The 22,573-nt window shown below is 38.9% G+C and overlaps 1 protein-coding gene across 3 annotated transcripts in view; it reads left to right on the top strand.

Moving 5' to 3' along the window:
• Nucleotides 1-22,573, top strand: part of DIAPH2 (diaphanous related formin 2) — an 843,900-nt gene that overhangs the window by 742,395 nt on the left and 78,932 nt on the right. The gene's annotated exons all lie outside the window — the stretch shown is intronic.

Below are 22,573 nucleotides of genomic sequence, written 5' to 3'. Positions count from 1 at the left end.
TGCAAGTGCTGAAATGGCCTGCATTGGTTCTTTGGTAATGTATGTGAGTCTGAATCCTTGCAGGCGTCTTCTAGAGATCCTGAGACATGTGTTCTTAGATCCTCTCCTTCCGCTCCTGCGCATATGCGGCTCTTCTTGAACCCACTCTTCTATTCCTTTCTTTCCTTTCCTTTTTACTCCAACCTTCTATTTTGTACCCCTCAATAAAGAAAATGGCTAATGCACGGGAAGTGCTGCAGGCTGCTATTGTCTGCAACTAATTTAGCAGACACTCCCACACTGAGCCCCCTATGAAATCCAGCGTGAGGAATGAAAGTCTCATTGGTCCTTTTGGCAGCACTTAAGTGACTGCTCCCCTATGGCTTTGTGCCTGTTAATTTGGGTTCTCCTTCTATAGAGCAAGGTGCATTGACAGGCCACTGTACAAAGATAAATACTGTTCTTTGAAGTCATGGATTTTCTAAATAAACTGAGAACAGCGGCTAAAAATCAGATTACCTGGGAGCCTAGAAGGAAGAGGCATTGAATAACCTCACCCAACCTGTTTTCAAAAGCACTGTGCATTTTTCAAGTTTCAGAGTTTCTAGAGACAATTAACAGGTCCTAGGGGCAAGAAAAAGCAGAACTTCCATGAGATGTGTAAGGTGTATGACTTGCATTAACCCATGCCTAAAAGTTTAGCCAACATACACTGATACTGTTTTCAAAAGACAAATTTGGGTTCAGGAGTTTGTCTTGTACATAGGGGCACGTATCAAATAAAAAATAAAGAATGTGGCCTTTCGGTTTTTTTCTTAGTATTTACAAAAATGTTTCTATATATTGGAAGATGGTAATTTATTTCCATGAATCAAATTCTGTACTTAAAGCTGACTTCTATTTATTTATATTATGTTGTGTGATAGAGGTTTTTCTTGAGGATGGGGCAGGTGAGAAATGGAAATATTTTGTGGCTTTTACTAAATGTAAGCTTTTTAAATAATCACTTTATTCAACTTTTCACCTCTTAGAACATAACCTTTTTCTTTTTAATTAAATTTTATTGGGGTGACAGTTGTTAGTAAAGTTACATAGGTTTCAGGTGTACAATTCTGTTAATACATCATCTGTATATCATGTTGTGTGTTCACCACCCACGGTCAGTTCTCCTTCCATCACCATATATTTGAGAACATAACATTTTTGAACTGAGATCTTTTCTTCTTTTTCTTATTTTAAACGTAGCTCCCTAAATCTGTCAGTTTTGTATTGAAATAAATGAATTCACGAAGTTGCTTTCTTCACAGCATGAGTGGCTAACAGCGAGAATAAAAACAACCAACCTAATATTTCTTGTTGCTGGAAAATAATTATGAGAATATTACACAGAGGAAGCCATGCTTAAAATAAAGGCTTCATATTGCATTTAAAACTCAAGTGGGACTTTCAAGTATTCTGTTTAGTAGAATAATATATTGATGAACCCTTGGAGAACTAATTATGTTGTTTCACATGACTTACAAATGCATCATTTAGCTGCATTATAGTGTTACATGTGTCCTTTACAATTAATCATCGTTAAATATTAGAAATGTAAAATTTAAGATGCAAAGAAAGCATACTTTTTAGACAAAGTGATCCAAACAAACAGCAGTATTTTAATTTGACATCTGTAACTGGTCTACAGATTTTCGTTTCCTGTTTTTGCAACATCAACGTATGACTCTGAGAACTTCTTTTACTAGAGTTCCCTCACTAAAATCCTATTATTGACGTTAAGTGTAAGTTATGACAGTAATTTTTATTATACCACTTTAGGCTTCTAGAATTTGAGCAGCAGAAATGTGTTATTAAAACTTTTTATTATTTCTACAGCTGCCTTTTCAAGTGCATTTTCAAAAGTCGTGGCTTTTTAAGCTTTTTACTCTGAGAGTCACAATTCCGAATAGGAACTGAAATTCTAGTAACACGAGTAGTATCCCGGTGCAGAGTCCTAGCAGTAAGTATTTTTGGTGAATTATTTAGGAGGCGAACATTGATTCCCTTATGAGTCAGTCCAGTCTCTCTCTGAAAATATTGTTGTTCCCATTAGCCCTGCCATTTTACAGGGTAATGTTATATTCCAAAGAACTGGATGTTATTGGTAACGAAATAGACAGAAAACATAGACGCTGAATAGTTTAAGTGCGAGAAACTTCTGGAATACAAACACTTATGGACCGAAAATTCTGTGAGATGAGGAAACACCAAGTAGAAGGAACATCGATTAACTGTGACTAAGTATCCGGCACTGTTCTGAGTGCTGGGGATACTGTGAGGAATGAGAAATAGTCCCTTTCCTCAAGAACTTATACATCAAGTAGAAACACCCCGAAGGGCCAACAGCAAAGGAATTGACAATGAGTTGACATATTATGGTCTAAACTGATCAACTTGCAGACTGAGGTCTATAGTCAAAAGCTACGTGTATTTAAACTGCCCTGCATAACTGTTATCCTGTGTAATTGCTGATAAAATCATAGATGGGGAATGGTAGAACCAGAAAGTCTCCTAGAGACAGATCATCTAGTCTAAATTTCTCATTTTCCGGATGAGGCAAACCAGGCCCAGAGCGTGAGAAGTGATTTACTCCAGGTTACAGCAAGTTAGTGACAGTGGGAGCTAGAACTCAGGTCTCTTGGTTCTCAGTCCAGTCTTTCGAGAGGGGACAAACAAAAATTTCTTCCTTTACGTTCTCTCCCGACTTTCCCCTTTAATTTAATGATAAAAGCAATGGCATGGGAAGTCTATGGAGAAGTGAAATCCCCCAAATCACGAAAGAAGCCCTGGGTAGACTATTCATGAAGTCAATGAAGAAATTGGAAGATGGGGTAAAAAATTGGTTAAAAGTGGGGATGTAGGGTATTGCATAAGGATTATAGTCAATAATATTGTAGTAACCACGTATGCTATCAGGTGGGTACTAGATTCATCAGGGTGATAAATGAGAGGAGGTTGGGGGCAGAGTGAAAAAGGTGAAGGCATTAAGAAGTACAAATTGGCAGTTACCAAATAGTCACAGGGATGTAAAGTACAGCATAGGGAATATAGTCAATAATGTGGCAATAACTGTGTATAGTCCCAGGTGGGTAAAAAAGAAAAAGGAAAGAATAACTGGTTAACATGAGGTAGGGAACAAATACAGAGCAAGTGGAAACAAAATGAAGAGAAGCCCAATAGCAACAAGAATGAGAAAATCACAAAGAAAGGAGGACTGAGATAATTGTCCATTAGCGATTATTTTTAATGGATAACAGGCTAAAATGCTACAGGTCTAACTTTATGCAGTTAGTCTGCTTCCAGATTTTTCTTTTTCACAATAAATAGAGTCCGCTATGTTAGGTAGCCTCTTATTATACTGAAGAACTCTGTTACCCAGCACATTTGTGCAGCTGCAAAGTAGTGATGACTGATGTGCATAATGATGACCCTGAGGCGGTGTAATGCCCCAGAGTACCTTTTGAACCATCAAAAATATTCCTATTATGTTCAGCCTACTTTCATTGTTAACTGTACTTTATATTCAAGTTCTTGGAAAATGGGGAATATGTTTATAATAATATCTCTGGTAATTATCGATGAAATTGTGTTAAGTTCATCACAGCACTTCATATCTTAGCTAAGCCACGTAGTAGAGATTTTACTGGAATGAGAAAGAGCCCGTGTTGTCCTACTTGTCTTCCCAGATTTTTTTTTTCCCTTAGGCTTTTTGGGCTTTTTTACTTTTCGTGCTCCTCTTCTGATGAAATGTGGGATAGACAGCCTGTCACAGTTTCAGGCTGCCCTGCCCCTCTGTTGACCATCTGGATCCAATGATGCTTTTGAAAGTGCATGTTGTGTAAATAGATTATTTTACTTTCTGCTACCTTACAAGTCTTTTTATGTGGTAGTAAAGGAAGATTATAATGTTTTCATTGGCTCTCACATGCCCTTTTCATGTAAGTCAGCTGCCAGACAAACATCCTGGATCCGTTTTCTAGCATCCATATGAATGTCTCTGATAAATAAGTCATTGCTCAAAGGAGCTGCCTTTGTGAAGCAGAATCTGCACTTACTGTTTCTTTCACATACACAGTGACAGCAGTCAACCTAATTGACTATTACTTCCTCAGTTTCTGTGTCCGAAGCGATGCCAGGTAATAACAGAGAAGAGAAATCCAAGTTCATTGCATTTCCATTGAAACCCAGATAGATTTAGAAACAGAAAAAACTATACTGATTTGAAGTTTTTCGGGGATTAGTGTTCCCAAAGGGTGAGCTTGAGATCTACTACATTCTTTCTCGCAACCTAAACTGGATTGTTATGTGGGTCTCTAAGAGAGAATCACTCATAGACACATTGACATAGTATAAAAGGTATCACATGGCTGTAATAAACATAGGCCAGTAGAAGCTACACGGCTGTAATAAACATAGGTCAGAATTATGGTGCAATTAGTCCAATGCCAGGAAACTCTTCATATATCGTCTGTCCTAATTGAAAATCTAGAGGTATAAAATCGTCATCATTATCGGTTCAAACATCGATGGACAATTACGTCTTTACAAGTCCTAGTTATTATTTTGCAATTAAAGAGCTTGTGATGCCTGTATTGCAGAGCAGGCCTTCTCTTCTGTGGCTGCTGCTGCTGCTCTTTCTTTTCTGTTTCATGTCTGCTTTGGAGTCATCATCATTATGGAGTATGACACTAGTCATGTTAGGCCATGCTGCTGACAGTGCTAACTTTCAGCAGGGACGAGTAGCCAGAGAAAGGGCATCCATCATCACATAGCACAGAGAGAAAACCCTACCACTTAGAAGCAGTGTTAGCAAGGACAGCCGGATGCAGGGGACCATTTGAGTAGGATTACAAACATCCCAGATCGTGGCGATTAGCCCTGGATTGAGGGGAAAAAAAAGAATCAAATGACCTCCTTTGTGTAAAAGAGCGTGGTGGAGTTTGCAGTAATGAAGCCCGTAGCCTCACTGCATTTTGAATCCATCTGGATGACATGTTAAGAATGAACATATGCAGTACTTAATAAAGAAAGGTCAGTTCTGCCATAGTGATCACTGAAACATAATGCAGCAAATGAGGTAGGGCTTTTTTCTGTTCTTAACTCATCAATCCTACAGTATTCAAATTCATCTTTTCAGGAAGTTGATGCTTTTTAAAAAATCTCCTGCATCTGTTACAGCCTAAACGAACAGTAGTCTAAAGCCAACTCCATACCGCTACTAACATATTAAAAATGTCAACTAATTCGTGTATAAACACTGGTGTGCAGTTTCACTAATCGTGTCTCTGGTTTGTCACTGTCTTTTCTATTTATCAGACTCTAAATGGATTGTTGAGTTGTCGTGTCTTGGTATATCTGCCAATTGTCTCTTATTTTAGGTAAGGTACTGCTTTGATTATAGTTAACAACCAGCCCGGCAAGCTTTGTTGTGGCTACAGTGCTTTGTTCACCTCATAGCATTAACAGTGGCGTTTGTATGTTACTGAAAGTACACCATTGAATTCATCTTCCTCATTCAAAGAAAAATAGCTTCCTTGAGTTTCTGCATAATGTTTCTGGATAGCTAATGGCATTTTTTTTGTAGGTGGTGAACTAGAAGGAAATAAAATTGTAACCTCAGCATGTGACATAACTCTTGGTTTATACTTTCTGAAAGGTACAGAAATGACTACCTGTATTGCTTCAAGAGTTCCAAAATTGCCTCTCTAAAACAAGTCATCAGAACTGATTTCCACCTAGAACTCGTTTGAACTCATTTTCATTAAAAGTCCTATCCAAGAGTCAGCTCAAATGTCATGTTCTTTAGTCATTCCAATTCTCCTCCTCTGAGTCTGCTAACCCTGACTATCATTAGTTCTATATATACTTCTGTCCAATTGTCTCCTTTCCTTACCCGTTAGCTCTTGAAGGGCATCGACCGTACTATCTTGGTTATTTCTCCATTGCCTATACAGTCATTCATTTAATACATTCATTCATTTTAAAAAAAAAAATATTCAATGTGCTCTTCCTAGTGCTGGGCAATGATCTACACCAGAGGTTGGCAAACTATAGTTAGTGGGCCAAATCCAGCCTGTGGGACTGGAGTTAAGAATGATTTTTACACTTTTACACTTTAAGACCCACTTCCAAAGGGTCATAAAAACAAAAACAAAAACAAAAAACCAAGAAGAAATGTGATAGAGACCATATGTGGCTAGCAAAGCCTAAAATATTTACTATTTGGTCCTTTACAAGGAAAAGGTTGCTGGCCTTTGGTCTTGGTGCTGGGGATACAACAATGAACAAAACACAAAAAAATTCCTACTTTCAGGGAGCCTAAATTCTATTTATACATCCATTTTATATAGAATAGGAATCCATCTTTGTTATCATTACAATACTTATATATACATCTGACCCTTGAACAACACAAGGTCGAATTGTGCAGGTCAACTTACATTTGGATTTTTTTCAATAAATGCCTGTGCTGTTTTCGATCCACAGTTGGGACTCCCCACGGATGCAGGGGTCTGACTGTATGCACTGTTCTACGCCGTTTTACATAAGGGACTTGAGCATCCTTGGATTTTGGTATCCGTGGCGGGGTCCTGGAACCAATCCCCACTGGATACTGAGGGAAGACAAGTATTGGGGGAGTCAAAAGTTGTATGTGGAATTTTGACTGGGGGGAGGGGGTCAGTGCCCCTAACCCCCGCATTGTTCAAGGGGCAACTGTAGTACGTAGTCAGTGAATATTTGTGAAATGAATGAATGAAGCATACATGGAATCAGCCCTCCAGTATCACATCCTAGAGACAAACATTTCTGTGCAGTGTAAATTAAATGTATTTCTAAAATCTTTATATTACGAATTTTTTTCTGGATAGATTTTAGAGAAAAAAACTGAAACATTACTTATGTGTCAAAAACACTTTATTCTGCTTCTTAATAAAATGGTCTCCCATCTTAATGTAACTTTTATTCCTGATGAGGTCCTGATTATGTAGCCCCGTTATGAGAGGTAATCATAATTATATTTGATTCTGAAAGCTTTCTAAAATGGTGGGTGTTTCATAAGAGATCATTTTGTGTACATGACAGTTAAAATAATGAGTTTATCTTCCAGGGAGTCTCCATCCTTGAAATCTCTGTGTTTGTGGTGTTGGAGAGCTGGAATTCAGATGAAACCATTTTACTCCACCTTAGAAAAGACAGTCTTTTGCTTTCGATTCAGAGTTGACTACTATTATGGCAACTTTTCCTTAAGTCTGGCTATAGATGCCACTAATTCTCCAACAGAGAGTACGCCGCCCTGAGAAACTGATGGTTGGACACTAGGGATGACTTGAGGAGTGCTGAGAGGAGGTGGAAGGGAAGAAGGGGCCAGTGAGAGGAAGCCAGAAGTGGAAAGGGTGGGAGTCGTGGCACCAGCAGAGGATGGTGGTGGTTAAAAGGGTAATGTAACTGCCTTCGCCAGCCCCTAGTGGCAAAGTTTTCCACTCAGCACTATTTCTCCATCCCCGCACCCCCACGTAATCAGTTATCTGTTGTAACTCCCACGTGTCCCCACCCCAAACTATCACTACCACAAGTAATTTCCTATACTCTCCTCTGTCTTTTAAACGTTTAAAATTACGAGTAGATGAGGGACCAACTCTAAAAAGAAAAAGAAAAATCTCATGACCTTTTATATAAATCTTTATTCCCACTGGCCCTTTAATCTGAACTGCCCTTGCTCCTAGTATCCTGCAGACTTCCTCTTAGAAACCACGCTACTGTTAATCTAAATACTTTGCTTTACCCAGGAGTGGAATTGCTGGGTCATAAGGTAGTTCTATTTTTAACTTTTTGAGGAACCTCCATACCGTTTTCCACAGTGGCTGCACCAATTTGCAGTCCCACTCCTGGGTATTGACCCAAAGAAATCCAAAACACAAATTCGAAAAAATACATGCACCCCCTGTGTTTACTGAAGCACAATTCACAATAGCCAACATATGGAAACAGCTGAAATGCCCATCAATAGACGATTGGATCAAGAAATTGTGGTACATTTATACAATGGCGTATTACTCTGCCATAAAAAAGAATGAAATCTTACCATTTGCAGCAACATGGATGGACTTCGAGAATGTTATGCTAAGTGAAATAAGTCAGACTGAGAAAGACAAATACCATATGATCTCACTTATATGTGGAATCTAAAGAACAGGATAAATGAGCAAACAAAACAAATAGACTCATAGATACAGAGAACAAACTGACGGTTGCTAGATGGGAGGGGGTCTGGGGGATGAGGGAGAAGGTGAAGGGATTAGAAAGTACAAATTAGTGGTCACAAAATAGTCACGGGGATGTGAAGTACAGTGTGGGGAATATAATCAATAATGTTGTAAAAACTATGTAGGGTGCCAGACTTATCAGGGGATCACTTCATAGATTATGTAGATGCCTGACCACTGTGCTGTACACCTGAAGCTGAAGTAAAATAATATTGAATTTCAACTATTTTATATTTATATATGTATATATATATATATATATATATAGTCACGGGATGTGCAGTACAGCATAGGGAATAAAGTCAGTGGTACTGTAACAGCTATACATGGTGTCAGAGGGGTAGTAGATTGGGGGGTTATCACTTTATAAGGGGGTGTAAATGTCTAATCATTATGTTTTGTACACCTGAAACTAATACAAGAAATAAATAAAATGGTGCAACTACTTTGGATAACAATAAATACATACATATATACATACTTCGCTTTGATAAGGAATTACTTATTCCTCATTCCTTGCATAGACTTAGAGTTGACAAAATGAGAGTTTAAAATGCTGTAATGGCGAATCTTAATTATAAATGAAGGAAATTGAAGCACACTACTGTATGTACTGATTTACTTTCAGTTGTTTGACCTTTGTCAAGACTAATGAGATTACATATCTAGTATAGAGAATGAATAAAAATTATAATAGAGCTGCCTAATTTGCATTGTGAGGAATTCTGTGAAAAGCAGAATTATCCCAGCAAATCTGCATGTGCTGTCTCTTTAAGTGCACCTACTGCTTCCCACCACTAGCCCACCCCCACCCTCTCATAACTGGTTAATACATGGGAAGTCATTACATTCTGAAGTAACAAACAGAAGAGACCATGGATTTGTTCTCTACATGCAGATAGCCCATACCCAGCACAGTTTTTAATTAACAGAGCTTAAACTTCCTTTGGAGGGGGCCGGAATGCTGGGTGATGTTGGAAAAGCAACATTTGTTAAATCCAGCTTTGGCACAGGACTTGTCTCTGTGCAAAGCAGTCTTTCATAATACCAGTTCGAGTCTGCTTCCTTTATGTAGCAAAACAAAGAAGGGACCTTCTCACTCTGGAAAGGTTCTAGATCGTTGAACTGTACTTGTGAAGGATCATACTCATGCATATAAAATAACCCATCAGGCCATGAATGTATTCAATCAATAGTATTTAGTGATGAAATATCATGAGCTTAGTATTGTGGGAAGTATAAAAGTAGAAAACATGCTCCCTTTCCTTGGGGAATGAAGACTCACAAAAAGAGAACAATTATACATAATAATATACGTGTACTAAAATGTTTTGTATATCCTAGATTTTCAAAATCATCTCAATTCATGATCACATCATGTATTCACATTTTTAGTGCCAAAAATAGCCACAGGACCTCAGAAAAGGACACGATCACTACAGTTTGAAATAGTCCAAGAAGGCTTCACAGAGGCAGCAGGGCCATTTGTTTATCTTACAAATATTACATCATTCCTTTTCAGAGAATTTCTAATTAAACTTTGCCATTTCTCCTTGAATTTCTTACCACTTGATTTTTTTCCTTTGTCTTCCTTTTCACTCATTCATAATAACCCCAAACTGGAAACAATTCCACATCCTTTGGATCAGTGATTATGTTGTTTCAACACTGCTTCCCTGCCCCACGCCCCCGTCCCCATTCAAACACATCTCATTGTGGCAGTTCACAGTAACGCGGAATAAATTATTGCAGAACATTTGAACCCAGTAAACGCAGCATTTGAACCCATTCAGTGTGGTCAGGCAGCAAGTATAATTCTATTGTCATTTTATAAACGTTTGTTCCATAGTTTGAAGAAGAAAATTACTTAAAAGACCTCAGCAATCTATCTTGATTCTTGTCTTTTTTTTTTCTGTTCAGTGAAATAATAAAAAAACGAGCAATTCAGACCATCTCTCTCACAACTTTCAGAAAGCACGGCAATGATGTATAATTTATGTATCTTTCATCTGTAAGGCTGAGAATCACTGACAGGACCAAAAGGGAGGGGGCGGGGACAGGACATATTTCTGGATAAAGTGATGATAGTTTTCTGTAGCTTTTTAAAAAAAAATTATATGCAAGGAGTTTTTTTTGGGGGGGAGCAGGAGGGAAGATAGCAATTGCCATTAAAACGTATTGCTAATAAATATTTGAGCAGCTAAGGCTTTAGTCGGACATATTGTTAGTTTCTCATAAACCAATAGCTTTTTAGATTTTTTTTTTAATCTAGTTACAAACATTATCTTCACATTTCTCTAGCCCTGTTTTTATTAGAGGAAACCCTACAGGCGCAAATGTAATTTCTCCAAGGTTGGACATATGGCCAATGTCAAAATTAGCCAAACAATGTGCAGAGAGCCAAACGCTGAATGAAGACTTCCAATGCTCATGCTCATCAGCCCCCCGAATCGGTGTTTGTTACGGAGTGAGCAAGATGTTAGCCACAGAAGTGGAACTCAGTGGAGACAGAACTGCTCACCTGCAAAATCAGGTAGCTCTGAAAATGAATGGCACTGTCGTGTTGGGCCAGTGCCTGCTGACCCTGGCGCAGGAAACGCACTCTCGTATGGCAAATCAGATGCGTAGAAGTCTTGGGGCCAGAATGCTATCTAGCGCTTCCTAAACTTTAAATGGATGCAAAGACCTGCTCATTGCCATGGAAACTGGCATGGATTCAAAGTGCCCAGTAGGCAATTTTATTTTGTTTTATTCTCTTCTATCTTATTTTTGGTACGCGGAACTGGCAGTATGAGATAAACTCATAAACAGTGAGTTCTTGATTTTGATATTTGTTTCTCATCTAGATCTGAAGTCGGTAGCTTATTTACATATAGCTCTGAAACTGGAGGAGATAAAGGAAGAGCATAGGGCTATGTTGAAAAACCAGGATGAGGAAGAATTCCCAGAACAGCTTGACATTTTATTAATCCCTGCTGGAAAACATCTGCAAAATTTAATAAAAAGTCCTTCCAATTGTTTTAAAGTCTCTATTTTTTTCCATCTCGTTTTCTCTCAGCAGTGTCCATTTAATCAGGCTGGTTTCGCAAGCCAGGGGTTTCACCATGTATTAGATTCTGTGTCTTAGAATGCCGGTGAATCCCGCTTCGCTCCTTAAGTGAGCTAGGAAACTCCCGAATGAGAAAATACCAGATTTTCCAAGAAACTTCCTTCCGCCCTCATCCTCCAGGACCCTTCCTGCCCTTCCTGTGCTTAAGCTTTGCTCTACAGCAGAGGATAATAGCTGCATGCCTGCTAAGGAGCTCCTCCACTTCCAGAAGCAGGAATAAGAAAGCCTTGCGAATCCATAAAGGAAGTTTGTTCGACCCTCAGGATTCCGATCCGGCTCAGTTTCTCACCTTTCCGAACAGTGTCTCAGATCTCAAAGGTTAATTTTGGATTTAAAATGGGTTTCCAAATCTGCATAAATAATTTCTAGATTATTTGCTATTTTAAATTAGCCACACCACTGTTCCTCTCCATTAGCCTAGATAATTGAGAGTTGGCTATATATTACCTGATCCCTATAAAAAGAATTGAACATTCTGCACAGTACATTTTAATGGCTGCAATTTCATGTGTGCAAAGCCCCGCCAGGCTGCTTCAATTTTGAGACAGCAGTATACAGACAAGTCCCTGTTTAAGAAAACTCAATAAATGAAAATATTCTTTTACACAACTGATAAGCTAAGAAAGGTGATTTATTTTTCCCCTTTAGGGATTTCTTACTTTAAAGAAGAGGTTCACTGCAGGGTTACTTTACTTAGTCAATTCCCTGATAGCATTTAAAATATCTCTATTTTAAAGAAAAAAACATCAGATTTATGGATAGCTCTCCTGGAACAAATATATTGTAAGTCACCTGGATCTGTGAAAACGGCTAGAAGATAGCCATTGCCACATATTGTTCACCAGCTAAATGTTCTGACTTTCCTTTAAAAAATACGCAGATGCCTTTAAAATGCTTTTTCAATGTTTAAGGGAACAGTAGTCTGTGCATAGCCCTCCGTGAGCCTAAAAAGATGTATTACACTTGTGACTGATGGATAAGGCTGCCAGGAATTTTCAACAGAGGTTACTGTTTAAACTGTGGCCCAGATATCCATCTGTCAATCTTTGTCAAATAGCTTGTTATTCATTTTTCTACAGCCCCTTAAGTTGTTTTTCTTCTTTCTACACATTCCTCCTTTCCCCTTCCCCAATGTTCCATTCTAAAAGCAAATCAAGAAATTCACCTGCCCAATATGGATAACAAGAATGTCATTTACTTTTGCTTTACTTTTAGCTGTCCTTAGACTTTCGTTTCTTCGTGTTTTTCTTTTTCTTTTTTTTTTTTTTTGGGTGGGGGGTACTATTACAATTGTACAACTTCAAAGAATTTCCAAATGTTGCATTTTCAAAAATGTTTTATCTTGTTTTGTTTTTTGGGGTTTTTTTTTAGCTTCCTATTACTCTGTACAGTCGAAGTGAGGGCTGAAGGCATTGGCTTTTACATTCTATATCAGTCTCTGCTCCACATCTAGTTAGCAGTTATCACAGGGCTTTTATGGAATTAATTACTCAAAGCTGATTTATTTCTAATGAAGGTTTTCAGACTATGATTTTAAAGTATACTCTAATTTCCATGTATATAAATGTTTCCCCCCCTCTAGATAGAACATAGATACATGTTGACTGCATCCTAAGCAGGTAGCTCCCTTTGTTCCATTTTGCCAAGTTATTATCCCAGATTTAAATTCTGGGGGACTAGTGTGACAGCCTTCCTCCTCCCATTTAAATTGGCCTTTCTTTCCCTCCCTCCCTTCCTGCTTTCCTTCCTTCCTTTCCTTTCTTTATGCATTAAGGTATTTATCCCTCATCTACTTCCCAGAAAGATGTCAAGTAGTTTACAATAAAAGGCCATGAAGGTAAGATTAAAAATTAGAGGAAAACTTGTAGACAATTAACTCCAAATACCTAAATTAAGGATGCTGTTATTGACTATGAAATTTATCTCTGAACTTCCTAGAAGCCAAGACAGAAAGAAAAACGTGATATTTATTATAGACCCCATTACGACAAAATGAAGAAGTTTAAAATGAAAAACAAATAACACCATTGTCATCGATAGCAGTAGGGGATACAAACTAGATAGAGATGATACAAAAATGTCCCTCGTGATCATTGGCTTTATCAGCAAGCCACTTTCTTGTTTTTGTTTTTCCAATTATAGTTGACTTTCAATATTATTTTATATTAGTTTCAAGTGGTTAGACATTTATATAATTTATGAAATGATCCCCCCAATTAGGCTAGTACCACGTGGCACTATACATAGTTATTGTAAAATTATTCACTATATTCCCTATGCTGTACTTCACATTCCTGTGACTTTTATAACTACCAATTTGTACTTCTTAATCCCTTCCCCTTTTGCACCCAGCCTCCCAACCCCCTCCCACGTGGTAACCATCAGTTTGTTCTCTGTATCTATGAGTATCCTGCTGTTTTGTTTGTTCACTTATTTTGTTCTTTAGGTCCCACATATAAGTGAGATGAGGTGGTATTTGTCTTTCTCTGTCTGCCTTATTTCACTTAGCATAATACCCTCTAGCTCCATCCATGTTGTTGCAAATGGTAAGATTTCTTTCTTCTTTATGGCTGCGTAATACTCCATTGTATAAATGTACCACAATTTCTTTTATCCAATCATCTATTGATGGGCATTTCGGTTGTTTCCATATCTTGGCTATTGTAAATAGCACTGCAGTGAACATAGGGGTGCATATATCTCTTCGAATTCTTGCTTTGGATTCCTTTGGGTATCCAAAGGAATATCCAGGAGTGGAATTGCTGGGTCATAAGGTAGTTCTATTTTCAGTTTTCTGAGGAACCTCCATACTGTTTTCCATGGTGGCTGCACCAGTTTGCAATCTCACCAACAGTGCAAAAGGGTTTCCTTTTCTCCACATTTTCACCTACACTTGTTTGTTGATTTATTGATGATTCCCATCCTGTCAGGTGTGAGGTGGTATCTCATTGTGGTTTTTACTTGCATTTCTCTGATGATTAGTGATGGGAGCATCTTTTCATATGTCCATTGGCCATATGCATGTCCTCTTCAGGTCCTCTGTCCATTTTTTAATTGGATTGTTTGGCTTTTTTGATACTGAGTTGTATGGGTTCCTTATCTATTTTGGATATTAACCCCTTATCAGGTGTGTCACGGGCAAATATCTTCTCCCATTCAGTAGGATGTCTTTTCGTTTTGTTGAAAGTTTCCTTTGCTGTGCAAAAATGGTTTAGTTTGATGTAGTCCCATTTGTTTGTTTTCTCTTTTGTTTTCCTTGCCCGGGGAGATATATCAGAATAAAACACTACCAGGATCAGTGTCAGAGAGTTTACTGCCTATGTTTTCTTTTAGGAGTTTTACAGTTCGGAGTCTTACATTTAAATCTTTAATCCATTTTGAGTTTATTCTTATATATGATGTAAGAATGTGGTCCAGTTTCATGTTTTGCATGTATCTGTCCAGTTTTCCTAGCACCATTTAATGAATAGACTGTCTTTACCTCATTGTATAGTCCTGCCTCCTTTGTCATTGATTGAATGGCCATATGGGCATGGGCTGATTTCTGGGCTCTCTGTTCTGTTCCATTGATTTATGTGTTTGTTTTTATTCCAGTACCATGCTGTTTTGACTATGATAGCCTTGTAGTTTGATATCAGGTAGCATGATGCCTCCAACTTTGTTCTTTTTTTCCCTCAAGATTGCCATAGCTATTTGGGGTATTTTAAGGTTTGATATAAATTTTACAATTATTTGTTCAAGTTCTGTGAAAAATGCCATTGGTATTTTGATAGGGATTGCATGGCGTCTATAGATTGCTTTGGGTAGGATGGACATTTCCACAATGTTAATTCTTCCTATCCACGAGCACAGTATATGCTTACAGTTATTTGTATCTTCAGTTTCGTTCTTCAGTGTATTACCGTTTTCTAAGTACAGGTCTTTTACCTCCTTAGTTAAATTTATTCCTAGGTAGTTTTTTGATGCAATTGTAAATGGGATTGTTTTCTTAATTTTTCTTTCTGAGAGTTCGTTATTTGTGTATAAAAATGCTGCCAATTTCTGAATATTAATTTTGTATCTTGCTACTTTATTGAATCAGTTGCTACTTCATTTATCAGTTCTGATCAGTCTTGGAAGATTGTATGATTTCTTCCAGAGTGTCCAATTTGTTGGTGCATAATTGTTCATAATAATTTGCCTATAATGCTTTGTTTTCCTGTGTTGTCAGTTGTCACTTCTCTTTCATTTATGATTTTATTCATTTAGGTCATCTCTTTTTCTTCTTTGTGAGTCTTGTTAAAGGTTTATAAATTTTGTTTATCTTTCCAAGTACCAGCTCTTGGATTCATTGATCTTTCGTATTGTTGTTTTAGCCTCTATTTCATGTATTTCCACTCTGATCTTTATTATTTCCTTTCTTCTAAGGAATTTGGACATTGTTTGTTGTTCTTTTACTAGTTCCTTTAAGTGTAAGGTTAGACTGGAGATTCTTCTTGTTTCTTGTGGTAGGCCTGAGTGCTACGAATTTCCCTCTGAACACTGCTTTCCCTGTGTCCCAATTATTTGGGGTCATTGTGTTTTCATTTTCATTTGTCTCAAGGTATCTTTTGATTTCTTCCTTGATCTCATTATTAACCCATTCATTGTTTAGTAGCTTGTTATTTAGTCACAATGTGTTTGTGTGTTTTTTAGTTTTTTATTTGTAACTGATTTCTAGTTTCATATCATTGTTATCAGAGAAGACACTTGATATGATTTCAATCTTCAGTTTATTGAGACTTGTTTTGTGGCCTAATATATGGTCTATCTTGGAAAGTGTTCCGTGTGCACTTGAAAAGAATGTAAATTCTGCTTTTGGGTGGAATGCTTTAAAAAAAGTAAATTAAATCCATCTGGTCTAGTGTGTCATTTAATGCCACTATTTCCCTGTTGTCTTTCTGTGTGGAAGACCTGTCCATTGGTGTCGATGGGATGTAAAGTCCCCTACTATGACTGTATTACTACTGAGCTCTCATTTTATTTCAGTCAATATTTGCTTTATATATTTAGGTACTCCTATGTTGTGCGCATCATAGATGTTTTCTAAGGTTATGTCCTCTTGTTGGGTTGATCCCTTTATCATAGTGTAATGTCCTTCTTTGTCTCTTATAGTCTTTGTTTTAAAGTGTTTTGTCTAGTATAAGTATTGCTACCTTAGCTTTTGTTTCATTTCCATTTGCATGAAATATCTTTTTCCATCTCTTTACTTTCAGTCTGTGTGTGTCGTTTGATTTGAAGTGGGTTTCTTATAGACAGCATATGTATGTGTCTTGTTTTCTTATCCATTCAGCTACCTTATGTCCTTTTCATTGAAGCATTTAATCCATTTACATTTAAAATGATGATAGGTATATAGTTATTGCCATTTTATTATTCACATTTATATTCTTTTTTTCTCCCACTCTTCTTAAAGAAGTCTATTTAACATATCTTGTAATATTGGCTTGGTGATGATGACTTCCTTTAACTTTCTCTTGTCTGGGAAGGTCTTTATCTCTCCTTCAATTTTAGGTGTTAACCTTGCTGGGTAGAGTAGTCTTAGCTGTAGGTCCTTGCTTTTCATCACTTTGAATATTTCTTGCCAATCCCTTCTGGCCTGAAAAATGTCTGTTGAGAAACCATCTGACAGTCTCATGGGAGCTCCTTACAAGTCACTAGGTGCCTTTCTCTTTCAGCTTTTAGGATTCTCTCTTTGTCTTTAACCTTTGTTTTTTTAATTATGTTGTGTCTTGGTGTTGGGCTCTTTGGATTCATCTTGTTTGGGACACCCTGCACTTCCTGGGTGTCTGTGTCTATTTCCTTTACCAGATTGGGGAAGTTTTCAGTCAAATAGGTTCTCAATCCCTTGCTCTCTCTCTTCTCCTTCTGGTATTCCTCTGATGTGAATGTTGTTACACATGACGTTGTCCCAGATATCCCTTAAACTATCCTAATTTTTAAATTCCTTTTTCTTTTTGTTATTCCAATTGAGTGTTTTCTGCTACTTTGTCTTTCAAGTCGCTGATTTGATGCTCTGCTTCATCTAATCTGCTGTTGATTCCTTCTAGTGTCTTCTTCATTCCCATTATTGTATTCTTTATTTCTGACTGGTTCTTTTTTATGATTTCTATGTCCTTTTTTATGCTTACTTTCTCTTTGTTGACATTCTCACTAAGTTTCTTGAGCATCTTTATAGCCAGTATTTTAAACTGTGTCTCTGGTAGGCTGCTTACCTCCATTTCATTTAGTTCTTTTTCTGGAGTTTTCTCCTGTTTTTTCATTGGGCCATGTTTTTTTGTTTCCTCATTTTGGCCGCCTCTCTATGTTTGTTTGTATGTATTAGGTAGATCTCCTGGGTCTCTCCAACTTCGCCAGGTGGCCTTAGTAGTAGATATCCTGTATGTGCCAGTGGTGCTGTCTCTGATCACCTGCACCATGTGCTCCAAGAGTGTCCCGTATGGGGTTGTGTGTGCCCTCCTGTTGTAGTTGAGCCTTGATTGCTGTTGGCATGTCACTTGGTGGGATTGACTCTCAGGCTGACACGCTGTGAGGATTGGCCACACGCCCGTAGCATATGATCTGCTGTGTAGGACCTGACCCCACAGAGGGAGATTTGCCCACTGCACTCATGTGCGTGTTGAGACAACACTTTGTGTGTGCTGCTTGTGGGGCTAATCGGGTAGTGCTCTGTTGTGGTCAGAACCCAGCCTCTGTGTGTGCTGTTTTGGGGGCCTCTGAGGAGGGGCTTCCATGCAGACCAAGGTCAGCCCCTGCCTGTGACCAGCCTGCAGCTACCTGATCAGAGCTACAAAACTATCCATGGTTGTTCCTTGCCTGTACTGGACCTGGAGGCATGTGGGAGAGGCCATGCCGTGAACAGAGGCCAGCTGCCCCCAGTACCAAGCCTGGGGAAGCTTGGGCCTCGGGTACCCCAAGGCCTGACTCTACCTGCCTGTAAGGCTCAGCTGCTGATTGTCCAGGTGCCTAAAGTTCTTCAGGTGGTGCAAGTTGGACAGGGCTGGGTCCCAGGAGACCTTGGGTGGAACAGGTGGAGTTCATGAAGCCAGTGCAGTTTCAGATTTGGCCATGTGGGGAAGAGCTCAACACAGGAAAGATGGCGCTCGACTGTAGGGTACATGTGAGGTGGGCTCAACACAGGGATAATGGAGGCTGTTCCTCTAGACTTCACCTGTAAGCCACTCAACGCAGTCTTTTCCTGTATGCCTCTGGCACCTCTGGAGTTGCTGTTCCTCTGCCAGAGCCCAGGGTAAGTGCCTGCAAGCAAGTGAGTCTGCGTGTGGGCCCTTTAAGAGGACATCTGGGTTTCCAGCAGCCTTCTGTCTCACCTGGATGGGCGGAATCCTGGCTGATTTTCACAGTATGTTGTGGGGATGCCTCTTCCTGATACTGGAACTCTGGGCTGGGGAGCCTGGTATAGGGCTAGATCCCTTCACTCTGCAAGGGGGACCTCCACCGCTGAGGTGTTGCTTCTAGTGCTCAACCACTACCTGTGGGTTTAGGGTCAGCTCGTGTCGTGTCTCTGTCCCTTCTACTAGTCTTGATGTGGCCTCTTCTTTATATCCTTAGTTATAGGGGTTCTGTGCAGCTAGTGTTCAGATGGTTCTAGGGGCTCAACAAGACACTTCCATGTTACCTTTGACTGTGTTCATTTATGAAGAACAATTAAATGTCATTGCATTTGTGGGGTACATTTGCAAGATGTAGAAAATAGTTATTCTGTACCAAGTTCTCCCCTCTCCTCATTCCCCTTTCCCCATATACACATTCCTTACCTTACCTCACCCCCAAAGTTAAGTGACTGGTGATAGTGCCTGGACAGGAAAATTTGATTTATTTCTAAGAAGTTATAAAATCTGAATTCCACTTACAAGCATGTATTGAACACCAACTTTGTGTATCTCTCTTTTCAAGTTATAAACAATTTTGAATGTACAGGAACTGTTAACAGTTGAACTATTTAACTAAATAGCCCTTATAGAAGAAGTTTGTGATTAATAACTAGTTGCATATCTGCCAATAGAAGTTATTTGAGTATAGAATCATAGAAATTTAAAGGTGGAACTTATCTTAAAGTGCATTCACCAACTCCTTCCTTTCACATAAAGGTTACACTGGTGCAGCTTCACATACCTCATTAGTAAAGTTCACACTAGAACTCCCATCCAATGATGACTATTCTAGCACTTTTTCTACTATATCATAACATAAAATTGCAGGATTAGATGGGCATTCAAATTACTGTCGCATCCCCATCGGTGACAAACCCGAGCCTCATATAATCTTTTCCCGCTCTATACAGACCTTATATCCCTGATTAGTATGTAGACTCTCAGTTTCTGAGTTTCATAATGAAATTGTTTATATAGCAGACTAATGAGTCTTTGATCCATTCACTCAACAAATACTTCTGAACTATATAGTTTATAATTTGAGGTCCATTTGGTTAAAAATTATGACTGCTCTCGTTAGCACTTTAATTAGCCTAATTCTGTATTTCAGAGAGGCAAAACCAGGAGCTGGGTTTTAGTGATAATGGAGGCACGATGTGCCTTTTAGGCGAGTGGCACCCTGACTTTTTTGTCCTTACATTCATTTTGAATATTCTGTAGGCTCTTGTTTTTGCTAGGAGAACGAATACCATCATTGCATTACCACAAACAGTAAATGCATTTCCCTTCTGCCCGGGACTCCTCCATTCCCTGTTTGGAGGAATAGGTGAAGATTTTGATTGTTCACTACTTAATGACCTCCCTAGGGCCCTCTGTGTTCACCAGCAGCAGGGCTGCACTGAGGGCGCAAGAAAGTGGACCTGGTGATCGCAGGCACCGAATGGAAGGCTTTTTAACCCTTTATAGAAAGATTCAGGCAGGGCTTGCCTGTTTTTATTATCTAAGGCAGTGCTGTTCCCTTTCATTCCTTTGGAGATCCCAGAAAAAGAGCAGCTTGTTGAGTAAAACCTGTTGTCTCACAGGGCTTTCACAAACAATGGCAATTCATTTCAGCCTAGAGGCAGAGGATGTCTATTCTTATGAGCCTTTTGTTCTTATTGCCTATACATTTTGAAATCAAATTAGTTGAACATTTGACAGTTTTCCTTTCCCTGTCCCTCTGCACCTCCATAGCTCCCACCTCCCAGGTCCCCAGCCCCCGTGGAATTTTTGCGACCAAAGAGGGACAAATAGATTGATGAACAGGATTCCTTTGTCCCTGGCTTCTCTCTAGAATGCTGTCCCTTCCTAATTTGTATAGAATGGCATTTGAAAGAATTCTAACCAAACTCAGATACAAGCCTGAGATAATGACCAAGATTAAATGGACTGTGCATCTCACTCATATCAATTCCAATTCATAATCCTATTTTACTTAAGTAGTTATCTTTGTCCTTTGGAATTCCAATTAGCCAAAGGATGCCAGGACTGATAATACTACAGCCTGCCGAGGGAAATTACTTCCTCTGCTTCCACAACTCCCAAGGTTCACTCTGTGGAAGCTGTGTCTCAACAGAATTTCTCTTGTCCACCCCCGCTCCCACCCTTTTGGGCAATATTTAGAAAAAAAGAAAAAATCTGGGGTCGGGGAGAACTCTTTCAAGTAAATTCAGAGCAGTATCAAAACCAGATTTGCTCGTTAAAAACATTGTTTGAAATACATAGCAGCTGTTAGTTTCTTTTGTAATTTCTTTATGACTTATGTCATTTCTGTTTTCTAAGTTCCTTACAAATATTTTAAACTATTGTTATTATTACAATTTCCCCAAATGTACTTGGTTCTTAAATTCATTTTCCATATTGTTTTTCATAAAATTTCTCATCTGTTTGATAGAAATAAGCAATAACTAGATTTTAGTGTAAACTGTAAACTGGTACCCCCACTTTTTGCCACTTCATGTTTATCACCACCTGCCATCTAGTTTTTTGTTTGTTGTCTCTTTTTCCTCCACTGAAATGTAAATTCCATGAGAGAAGAAAATTTTGACTCTTCCAGTTATCCAAAGAGTCCCCAGTGCCCAGAACAGTGTCTGACAAATATTTATAGTAGTTGTTCAGGATTTGTTGCTTTAATGATTAGTGAGCATGAGCTGCACTGCTTGTTCATTTCAAGCGCGGTGATGAATATTCTCTCATACCTGAAAAATCTTCCCCCAGACTGGATCATTACCATTATCTTCATTTGTCATTTACTGACCAACAAGATAGTACTCCAGATGCAGTAATAAACATGGCTTAAATGCTTTCCATCTCATGTGCCTTTCTATTTCACTTAACAATATATGGTCTTCACATGAGCAGACATTCATTCATTCAGTAAATATCCATTGAGAACTTACACTGAGCCAGAAACTAGTCCAGAAAGAGACATACGCAGATAATGAAGACATTGCACCCTTGCCATAATTCCATTAGAACACAACCCCAGACAAAATTTCAGAGTCCCTGCCATCTCCATAGTTGTTTGTGGATTCCTCCACAAAATTGGATGTCAGTGTTGTTTTCGCGACACCATCCTTTTCCTGGAAATCTGTCTTCTGAAATCTGTCTATTTCTCCTCCATCACTGATGTTTCCTTTTTTACCTGCATGTTGCATGCCCTTGTTGATCAAGGTTCCACCCCTCAGGCCTTGCTCTTCTTGCTGTACATGAGAGTCTCTCTGCATGAACTACCTGCTCTCGTGTTTTTATCTATCATGCATATGAGTGTGGTTCCCAACTCTGTAGTTGCAGCCCACACTTCTTCCTGCGACTTCAGACTAGCATAGCCAAATACCTGTTGGACAATTTCATCTGATGTCTCACAGGCACCTTCAGTTTAACATGTCCACATCTTAACTGTGCTTTTTCCACTAAAATCCCTTTCTTTTTTGGATTCTTCATTGGCAGCCCCGCCATCCAGCCAGTCACGCTGGCTAGGAACTGGGCATGAATCTTGACTCCTTTTCTGCAAGTCTCCACCTCTCACAATCTCCACATCCTCCCTCTTTTCTTCCAAAAGACGTTTTGACTGCGTCGCCCCTGTGCCATCCTAACTGCCATTGCCCCGTTTCCGTCTCTCACTACCCTTTGCCGAGACTACTGCCGCAACCTTCTAAATGGTACTCCAGCGTCCAGTCTTTCCCACCGTCTCACCCATCCATCCTTTCATAACTTTGCTCACTGTGTCCCTC

The sequence above is a fragment of the Rhinolophus ferrumequinum genome, chromosome X (assembly GCF_004115265.2).
Source record: "Rhinolophus ferrumequinum isolate MPI-CBG mRhiFer1 chromosome X, mRhiFer1_v1.p, whole genome shotgun sequence".
NCBI lineage: Eukaryota > Metazoa > Chordata > Mammalia > Chiroptera > Rhinolophidae > Rhinolophus > Rhinolophus ferrumequinum.
Note: the sequence above shows the minus strand (reverse complement) of the source record. Positions and strands in the feature narration are given on the sequence as shown.